Source organism: Eurosta solidaginis, chromosome 4 (assembly GCF_040869045.1).
Source record: "Eurosta solidaginis isolate ZX-2024a chromosome 4, ASM4086904v1, whole genome shotgun sequence".
Classification (NCBI taxonomy): domain Eukaryota; kingdom Metazoa; phylum Arthropoda; class Insecta; order Diptera; family Tephritidae; genus Eurosta; species Eurosta solidaginis.
In genome coordinates, this window is record NC_090322.1 from 63,047,667 (window position 1) to 63,059,056 (window position 11,390).

At 39.8% G+C, this 11,390-nt stretch overlaps 1 long non-coding RNA gene across 1 annotated transcript; it reads right to left on the bottom strand.

The window, feature by feature from the left end:
- Positions 1 to 7,916: 7,916 nt before the first annotated feature.
- LOC137247952 (uncharacterized) lies at positions 7,917 to 8,764 on the bottom strand. Its single transcript, XR_010951956.1, has 3 exons — positions 8,455 to 8,764; positions 8,190 to 8,378; positions 7,917 to 8,117 (listed from the first exon to the last, which is right to left on the bottom strand). It is a non-coding gene; the product is annotated as an uncharacterized lncRNA (long non-coding RNA).
- Between the last annotated feature and the right edge of the window lie 2,626 nt (positions 8,765 to 11,390).

Below are 11,390 nucleotides of genomic sequence, written 5' to 3' on the forward strand. Positions count from 1 at the left end.
CGGCTGTTGGTGGTCCGCAAACGCATTGCAAAGGAGTATTGTTGGAGTACTCCAACATGAAGAAAATGGAACACGTAATCCAACAATGTCTAACCAAGCTGTTGTGGTGTTTAATACTCTTTTTCGCTTTGATAATATACCTTTCACGCACTTTTATTAACTAAAGTAACATTTTTTAACTAATTACACAAATTTGCATACAAAAAAATGTAGACAAACATCTTGCTCTTCCTTTTTTTTAAGCGTACGTACGCTCAGCGACCAACATTGCTGTACGCTTAGCTACACGAAAATTCCATGCTTTGTCGCTTTCATGCAGCTGACACGTCGTATGCAGCTCTAAATTCAAATACATGTGTTCGGCATCAAAGCGTACAAATTTCGCCTGCAGCGTCTATGACGCGTAGCCTCGTGTGCACCTTGCCTAACTCTACTAAACGCACATCGGACATGGCCCTACAAGACAGGTACCCGTTACCTAATCGATTACTTAATCGTTACCAATAACTTGGTCACCAATTATCGTCCCTGCAAAAACGCTCGCGTCAATCCACGTCATTTGACTAGTCATTTTACAGTCATAGGTTATATTCATAGTCACATTTGCATGGGCGTGGGTAAGTTTTGTGACCAAATTTTTTGTAGGGGTCTTAATGACTTTTACATTGCTGTCGTGAAAAAGGTAGCGCATGCACTCTCTCAAAATAGTGTACGTGTGACTCGCTTTCTCGCTCTTACCTATTGTGTTTTCGACATTCCTTCTCGCTCGATGTTATTTACATTTTTAAGTTACTTCATTAGGTATGTTTTCGTTATCGCTAACCAAAACATATGCAACAACAACAACACGGGTAACTGGCCTATCGGTTACCCGTACCGGTTACCTTCTGTCAATTCGCTTTTTATATGAATGAAACGCGTCCCTTTTGTTTAAATAATATTTAATTATGAATAAATTATGTATACAATGGTTTTTACAAATAATTTCCTTAATTTTCTAGTAAATCTTACATATGTGCATATTTATATGTACAAACTACATACATATGTAAAGACATAAACTTATTCGTAGTCGTGCCCTTTCTGAAACCATTTTGAGTTTCGAAGCTCACACTGATGGTGCTCGCTTTTTCCTGCGTGGGTGGTGTTGTTAGTATCAGTTTGCATAGATATGAGTGTTGTAAATATAATACCGGAATATATGCAGCCCCATTTCGTGCTATCAAAGTCGATTTGCAGGTGATGTTGAGCCTTTGAACTTGACCCTTTCCCATAATATGCGTGGTAGGGCCTTATATGTGATACTAAAAAGGCCGAGGGACAGTTGTCGCAGTTTTCTTGTATTTTGAGCAAATGTACGTTCTTCTTACAGCCACAGCTGGAATATTGCTATGCCCACATCGGCAAATCGAATTACCTAGAATGAAAAAGAAACCAATATCAGTAAGGATAGATAATAAGTTTGTAATATAACCGGAAGTGCTTAATAAATACAAAATACTCAAAGGGATTTCAGATAACCAGAATCAGGACCTGTAAAGTAAATTCAAGTGAACCTCCACCATGCCAAGGCATCTTCCGGTAGCGGGGGTACCCGAAGATTATAACAAGGGATAATTGATAGATGTTGGGGTAATAGATAGTAAATTAGGCGTGCTACAAAAACAAAAACGAATAAATGCAGATGACTGTTTAATCCATTATGCGAAGTTCTTTGATTGGATGTGCAAATTGAAACGGGCAAAGTACTGCTAAAACTGCTTTCCCCGAGTAACCCGGGAACGAATTGATATGACTACGTCTATTCTTCTTTAGCAGCAGTGCCGAGCACCAATTCCCTTTTGGACAGGAAATTAAACGTTTGGTTGTCTGCAAGTTTATCATATGCCAGTACAGAACATACTCGTTTGCTGGATCTGAGCAGTACATCTAATTTTCCCAGATTTTCTGGGCTCAGCGAAGGTATCCTCCTGAATGGTGCATGTGTACCCTGCTGCCTTGTCTGGCCGCTCACCCAACAACACCAGGTACGACGGAACTTGCCTTGCGACACCCAAAGTGCACTCACACTTCTCATGGCTCCAGCGGCCCCCCAGCGGGTTAGGGGGTCAGAATATACCCGCGGTAGGTATGCCTGTCGTAAGAGGCGACTAAAATACGAGATTCAAGGGGCTGTGTAGCGCAACCCTTCAGGTTGCCAGCGCAATATATAGCTTCTCCAAACCCAATTGTTAACCTCACCTATCCGTGGCGAATCCTGTTTCACTAGCAGACGAGGCTCTGGCGACCCCAAGCTCCTCAAGGAACTTGGAGATGGGGAGGGAGGGATGGCCTGAAGGTTTAACGTGGCCACATAAATCGTTCCCAAGATGGTCGGGCTAGCACTTTAATTATGCTGTGTTACCGGAGCGTACCGGATCTGTATCCGGCAAAGGACCATCACATCGATAACACTCCCCAAAGCCTTCGGGGAGCAACCTTATCGCTACAACAACAACAACAACAACATGGCTCCAGCGGGTTAGTGGGCTTAGAGTATACCCGTGATAGCTATGCCTGTCGTAAGAGGCGACTAAAATACTAAATTGATTCAAGGGGTTTTGTAGCGCAATCCTTTCAATGGTTTGCCAGCGCAATATATAGCCTCTCCAACCCAATTGTCAACGTCACCTACCCGTGGGGAATCCTGTTTCTTTAGCAGCCGAGGCTCTGGCGACCTCACGTTCCTTATGGATCTACATTTGAAGGCGCTTAGTTAGCTGATATCGCTTACTTAACCGGTAGATTCTAAAATAAAAACCAAAACACAAAATATAGGTTAGGTTGAAGTGGTCGGTTCATGAGGATCTCACATAGACTGAATGAGTCCGTAGTGTTACCAGAAGTTTTAACGACCAAGCTGAAAACCCTATCAAGAACCAGGACCTATGTTATAAAAAAACTCCGTCCTCTTGACAAATACTAGAAGCTTCCTAGGACTTAAGCCACTTGCTGCTTCTGGATCTGACAGCTTTATCACTCCTAACGGAGGAGACGATAAAAACATCAAACAAAAATATATGTTTACATGAATCCGAAATCGTAAAGTTTTCGTGGTAACACTGGTTCATCTTCAAAAAGCCTTCCAACAATACCACCAACTCTGTATCAAAGTCTAGATTATTTAAACGACTTCGATATCGGTACCGTGAATAATGAGTTTTTCCGATCTGAAGAAGTCAACGAAATAATTGCCCTGTTATTTTTCCACGTGATTGTCATGACGAGGCATTTCCTACCTCGTTGTTAAACAGAATCCTGCCAAATGGAGAGAAAGTGGAGCGTCACTGGTTGGTGTGGAGTGCCAGTAGCAATGCTTTTTATTGCCTACCATGTCGTCTGTTAAGCACCAATACTTTAAATCAACCTAAAATTTGTTGTCCTGGCGAATATTCGAAATTCCAGGTATGGAAGAAGCTATACGCTAAACTGGCATCACACGAAAATACTGAAGATCACATTAAATGTTATATTCAATGGCGATCTTTACAAAACCTAATCCGAAAGGAGGCTACAATTGATACACTTATCAATGAACAGCTAATCACTGAAACTCAAAAGTGGAAAGAAATTTTATATAGAATTTTTGACACTATTTTTTTTTTCAAAAAGCGAAAGGATGGACATTTTTTGGGCATCTAAGATCTCATAAGCCATTATGATCCGATACTTAGAGATCATTTGGAGAAAGTTAGGATTTCACAATAGCAGCACAAACGTGTACAAGTTCACTATCTTTCCCCAGACATTTAGAACGTGTTTATAGAAATTTGTGCAAAGCATGTGAGGGAAACTATATTAGATCAAGGCAAGAAAGCTAAGTATTTTGCTATTATCGTTGATGCTATGCTTGATGCTAGTCACGTTGACTACGTTCATTTTGCGCTCACTCCATTTCAATTCGAAAGCAACAAATTTACAATTCCAGAACAGATTTTGGCTTTCGTGAATTGTAACCAAAAAACTGCTAAGGAAATCGCTGATCTAATTTGCCATACATGATTGAAGATTGTCGTGCACAAGGGTACGTTAACGGCGCCAATATGAAAGGAGCTTACAACGGAGCACTACGTCACATTCTCGACAAAAACTCGAATGCTGATTACTCGCCTTGTGCAACCCGCAGCTATGATAGCGTTTTATTTTCTGGATAAAGTGTTACGCAAGCGTTGTTGTTCTATTCTAAAAAATAGGCAACGCCTTTACGGGGTATTTCGTTCTTTTGTGAAAATTCTTGCCTGCTCGCAACGCAAAAGCGTTACATTTTTACCCTGTATAAAATGGCGGTGGGGCAGTTTAACTTTGTGAAACTCTCAATTCGCTCTTAAGTTCCACATATACTCTGTTAATATGAGTGAATTTGGTGAGTTGAAATGTTCTTTGTATGCACTATAAATGTTGACCATTTTCTGGGGTAGGAGTAACTCTATTGTTGTTGTTGTTGTTGTAGCGATAAGGTTGCTCCCCAGAGGCTTTGAGGAGTATTATCGATGTGATGGTCCTTTGCCGGATACAGATCCGGTACGCTCCGGTACCACAGCACCATTAAGGTGTTAGCCCGACCATCTCGGGAACGATTTATGTGACCACATTAAACCTTCAGGCCATCCCCTCCCTCCCCATCCCAAGTTCCATGAGGAGCTTGGGGTCGCCAGAGCCTCGTCTGTTAGTGAAGCAGGATTCGCCGCGGATATGTGATGTTGACAATTAGGTTTGGGGAAGCTATATATTGCGCTGGCAACCTGCAGGGTTGCGCTACACATCCCCTGGAATCTGATATTATAGTCCCCTCTTACGCATACGACAGGCATACCTACCGCGGGTATATTCTGACCCCCTAACCCGATGGGGTAGAATATTACCATTTACTTAGGCAACAATTTATTTCAGAAAAGAAAACGCTATCAATTTATGTGGTGTTGATGCTGCAGAATGTTATACGGCTGCAATTATTTTCTTCGGCAACACTCCACAACGATGTGACATCCTCAAAAAAAAATTAACCTAGCTATCTTCATAGTCTTTCAGCCAAAAGCCAAATTTGACTGCGCAAGCATACGGCGATGTTACCGGCATTCTCAAGTACATCAACAAGTTCGAATGTATCTTGCTGTCCTCAATTGGGTTCAAAACCCTACCATTAATGAAAGAAGCGTGGTCCTCCAAGCGAGAGACGCCACCACAGATGTTGAGGTCCGACATCTAGATGCCTTATTAGCTGATTTGAAGTTGATCAGGAACCAATGGGAAACAATTTTAAACGAATGCAAAACAGTTGCTATTCAATTGAACATCTCGCCAAAGTTTCCGGACATTCGAAAGAGAAAACCCAAAAGGCGTTCTGAAGATAATTTAAATGAGATGATTACGTATGATTCAGAGTCTGATTTCAAAAACAATACATTCTTGGTGATCGTTGATTCGGTAATCACTGGCATTACTGAACGATTTGCAGCTATGAGAAATTTGAACGAAAAGTTTTCCTTTTTGTGGCAATTTAAGACATGGATGAAACTACGGTTCGGGCGAGCGCAGCAAAATTTGTCGAAAAATACAAGTCGGATATTTCTCTAAGCTGAGAATGTGAAATAGTTCACTTGAAACACATTTACGAAGCAAATTTTGATAAAGGTCTGTCACCATTGGAATTGCTAAATGCCGTCTATTTTCAAAATATGTATACAATTTTCCCCCAACTTTTGTATTGGTTTACGTACCTTTTGCACTTTACCTGTCACTGTATCTAGTGCAGAACGTTCCTCCAGCGTCCTTTCAAGAATGAAAGACTTTCATAGATCGTGTTCATCTAAAGAGCGAGTTTTAGGACTCGCCACGCTTTGTGTTGCATCCGTTTTGGCAAGACAGTTAAATTTTGATATAATTATAAAAAATTTTGCAGCGAAAAAAGCAAGTAAAGCCACTCATTGATATCCGAACATTCTATATTGAATAATTAAAATGTATAATCATCATTAAATTTATCAGAAATGTATGAAAATGTTAACAAATAACTAGAAAAGATTATTTGAAATAATATGTGGCTGTTAAAAGAGAATTTTATTTCTACGTTACAATAAAATAAAACAAATAGTAAATATTCTGTGTTTTTTATTGTCAGCTCTTAGCCAAAATTCATTTAGTTGATGTGGCAAAAATTTGTTTTGATGTAATCCATCAATAATGATTTATGAATGAAACGTCATTAGTTCACGTTAATCAAATGTATTAGTGGATTTTTTATAGGGGGCCCGTAAATTTTTTTAGTCCCGGGCCCGGATTTTCTCTACGGCCCTGGTTCGAAGACGCCAGAGTCTCCGGACCCAGAACCAAAATATCAGTACCGCTAAAAGCACATACGAGCAGCTTTCAAACGGAAGTATTCGCCATATGTTGGTGCGCTAAGCTGAACCTTCAGCGCTGATACTCCAATGAAACAATTGCCATACTCCGACAGACAGTCAGGCCCCACTAAAGGCAATTGGGGTGTTCGAAATAAAGTCAGCACTGGTCCTTGGGTGCACAACGTAGTACTGTTGCACTGAGTCCCAGGCCACAGGGGAGTACAGGGTAATGAGCAGGCGGACTCTAGTGTTTAGTTTGTTGCGTCCCTCCCACAAATTATCATCCTCCCAGCAGATCCATGCAGCAGGTCTGTGCCATACTCTCCTCCTCCGGGAAGGTATCGAACCCAATCCGTGTCCTTCTCCTGACCCCGGCCATGAGAAATGGTTTTGCTGCGTTTGCCGGAATAGAATCTTTTTAGGACGGTCATACTCTTGTCAGTGTGTCATGTGCAAGGGATGGTTGCATCGGACAGGTTGCTCTGGGCTTGATCCCAAAACCCGACGTCCTCGTAACTTTTACAAATCTTTTGTGGCTTCTTACAAGCAGAGTAGGAACGCACTCTCCCTAAGGAAACGGGAGAACACTGGAGCAATACGCCAGGTTTGAGACAATCTGAGTTACTGTTAGGAAGTTATAGCACAAGCGCTACAGGGCAATAATAGACCTATCGAAAGATAACCGAAGAATCCCAAGAGGTATTCTTACAGGGCATTATAGACTGAGCAGCCGTATGTAGAAAGTGGGCGTACTATCGAATAACACATGCCGATTTTGTGATCGATCAGCAGACGGCGGACCATATCCTCCAAGAATACGAAGCAATCTCAAAACGTACGGCCAAGTTTATGGGCTCACCATGGCCAGTGCATTCCCACATTTAATCCCTCAAGCCAAAAACTCTGCTAGGGTTCATCAAAAAAGTCGGATACGATGAGGTGCTGTGAAGGAGATGTGCAAGTCACTGTGCAATCCTCAATAAATTATCTATCTACGTTCCGGTAACAAGCACCATTGAGGTACTAACCCGACCATCTCCGGACCTATTGATATGACTACATTGAGCCTTCTAGGGATTGAATATTAATAATGACCGCAATGCGAAAGTCTGCTAAAACTTACCATTCTCCATGGAATGCTACATATATAACTTCCCACGTTTTGAATCAGCAATGAAAAGAACAAATTTTACTAAAATTTTAACTGGTTGTGGGTAAGGTGTTGATGTCCTCTCTTAACGCAATGTAATGCCAACGGCGACGCAGGGAAAATAATAAAAATCCTATAAATCTACTGATCATAATTAATTAATCCCTCCCTTTCTATGCAGTTGTATGCATACATACATATGGGTTTTGTTCTCCAAACGCTATTTAAACAAATCAATTGGTATTTACATGAACTTCGAACTCTTTGGTATTTGCCTTCTTCAGTTGATTATCAACAAAAGCATGACAAATTATCACTAACAAATTTATACATGTTGTATATATATTTAATATGGTATACAATTTACTTAACCTTTCTGGTGCGATGATCCTGGACAATCGGGCCTGACTAGACGAGATTTATTTTGCTTTAACATAGCGTTCTTAACGCGAACCATATCATGTTAGGGCACAATTTCGATTATGCAACTAATCAAAGGAATGTCGTGCTTGTAATACTGCTATGATAGCAGCAGCAGCTCCCAATGGCGGCACATAAACAACAGTTGCATTTTTTGCTTCGGCTACCTATTCAATTTTAATTCAAATTACATTATCTACTATTGCAATTTTTAATCAATACAAATCAATATAAATTACCGAAGCAAATACTGACAAACCAAGATGCGTAGTTCCACCCTTTTTTGGGAAAATACATCCAACCAATTTTGTACCGTATTCCAAAGCATGTTGGTTGTGGAAAGTACCTTGTTTACCGGTAAATCCTTGGAAATGACACGTGAATCTGCATTTAATTGTAGGTTTCTTGTTGTTTTGGCATATCCTGAGCTGAATCGCACCCCGGCAGAGATGATATATATTAGAATAATATAACATTTTTTTTATTATTTAAAAATACACATACGTATGAATGAAAAGCAGAGAGTAAATAATGTTGCTTTGGTTGTAGCGATAAGGACACTCCCCGGGAGCGATTTAGTATGACCACCTGAAACCTTCTAGGCCATCCCGTCGATTCTATACAACTTTCAGATTCTAAAAACGGATCTCGACACGCGTCTTTTGATACCACCTTTGTTTAGGTTGTGCACTGTCTTGAAAACGTTACCTTTTTTAGTTTTGGAAATCGGATCTTCCAATTCCAATTGGTGGCAAGAGGACTTGGCTGCCTCTAGTTAATGCGCCAGGTTAATTTATAAGTGCCTAAACAGCTAACACACGTCACACCTAAAAGCCCGTAGCAAAAGCACTTTTGTCAGGGTGTGGGTGCTCCCCGCGTTGGGTGTACCTTGGCCCGCTCGAGTGGTACGGCCGAACTCTCAAGTCATTGGCAAAAGTACCTAGAAAGACGAAATAAAAAGGTATGCAAAAGTAACAATCCTTAGATTCATTTTTCGAAGCAAGTGTACTTCCCGTAAACTCGACATCCCAAAGTCCCAACATCTCGTCCTCTACGCCTCAAAGCCGGAGCCTTCTAAGATACACACTGAAATAAAAATAAAGAAAGAAAACAAAACACTTTAATTATTGAGGGCATGAAAGCGTAACACTTATCTAAGTGCACAATTTTTTTGTGTTGGGTAACAAATGCATGAAAGTTACAACAACCACATAAAAGTTGGCAACATCAACTGCAAATGTTTAAAAATGAAATTTTAATTTTTTTATTACATGTTATTGTGCCTGAGGCATGTAAGTGTCGCTGGACACCTTTCCCGATATTTTTGGACGCTTTCAGCAGTCGATTACTGCTCCAAAACTCCAAGAATTTGTGGATATCGTTGATCCCTGCGCCAACGAACCATAGGGGCAAAGTGGCTTCTTCCAAGCCGCCCCAGATGCGCAATGTAGGGCCTATAAACCGCACTGCCCTTTTCACAACGAACACTCGCGCACTAAATTTATTTTTATTTAAAATATTCAATATTTAATAAAATACCGCGGACATTAATTCGTACGATATAAAAAAAAACAAAAGGTAAATAAATAAGAGAACTGTCAAACATGGGGTATATTCACAATAGAGGAATTGGCAAAAGCTCTTTTCCAAGGGTTGCCAGTTAGCCATCGAGAGTGGTGAATATAGGAAAGAGATGAATATAGAGTGTAGATGGTTGCGATTGATTCTGAAGGATGACAAAACAAAACGGTATAGGAAAACGGTGCCGGAGATCGATTCCAACGATATAAAAGGGGGTTACTGTAGGACATGTAAAACTATTGTATTATTGAAAAGCAAGCAAAGCGGTAGTGCAAAAAGAACAAAAAAGTGTTTTTTTTTTTTTTTTTTCTGCGTCAAATTGGCGTTCACATTCGGTGACCACAATCGCCACAAAATAGTCAAGTGAAAATCCCACTTTCTGTTTCTAAAAACTTTCTTTTGTATAATTTTCTGGTAAAAATAATTTTTTTTGTTGGGGATAGTTTTCATTTTTGTTCACAGCCACCCTAGCATGGGTGAAGCCAATTTATATTTCACATACGGACGTTCCAAAACGCGTGAACGCCAAATTGGCGGATACTCCATCATAAATTCGCGCTAATCAATTTTTCGTTCCTCCAGTGGGAAGAACATTCCTAGTTACCTGATACATGCCAGCGCCAGGAAATTATTTTCAACAGATCTTCCAAATTATTTTTAACTGATCTCATATGATATTTCAACCGATTTCACGTCTTAAGATTTTTACCATCAACCGATTTCACGTCTTAAGATTTTTACCATCAACCGATTTCACGTCTTAAGATTTTTACCATCAACCGATTTCACATCAATAAGGAACCGATAAGCGAGGACAATAACCACCACGTAGTAATCTGGCCACAGTGCTGGCGAGAATATAGCTACCGGAAATATACCAACCAACATAATTTTTCGAATTAATAGCATATATGTAGATATAATAGCCATTTATATTTCTGCCTTAAGTTTTTTGTGCGACCTAATATATGATGTGTAAATTAATGTAGAACCTATATTATTGAATGTTGCCTATATGAAGAAGTGCCAATCGCTCACCGGAAGCACCAAACGAAGAAATTTTGCCTAAATCAACCTGGTTGGAAAGACACCAGTTCGAATGATTCCCCCTCAACCCACGTAAAGGAGCTCTTTTAGGTAGGCTTTAGGGTGTGTGATAACTTAGAATTTTGCTCGAATTGGGCCTACGAAGGTTTGGTTTTACTTTGGTGACGAAAGGTCCGAAATATACTTACAGTCTTTATATACACGTGCATATAAGTTTTTGTGTGTAACACTGTTTATATATCTTAATCATTCGTTGTATATTTCTTTTTTTGTTGGCCTAAGGATTATATAATGTTCAAATTGCGAGATCGAACTTTTTGTCACATAAATAAGAGAGGTGAAGAGCCTCTGGTGTAAGTTTATTGTTTTTTTTTAAATCCATATTGAACATATATTTAAATAATTTACTTATTCGATACGTTTTTTTTTGTATTGTTTGTTCCGAAAACATAATTACATAACATATTATTGCGTCATTTTTTTTTGTGGAAATAGTGTGAGTAATGTACAATCTCCGTATACCGCATACATATTCCATTTTAAATAAGTGAATGCGCATTTAAGATACGTGGTTAGTTAGGAATCGGAGGCTGTTATACTACCTTGTATAGTTATAAGAAATTTAAATAAATATGTTAGAACTAAATTGAACTGAAAGAAGAAATAAAAATGGTTTGCTAAATTTAATTGGTTGGGGAGGGGTGAAGATGGCATTAGGGTAGGTAGAAAGAGTCATTTGGAGTGGAGAAAAGGGGGACTCGCTGCCAGGCAGAAACTCGAGCGGTCCAAGGTAGGGTGGGCTTTCTGCGAGG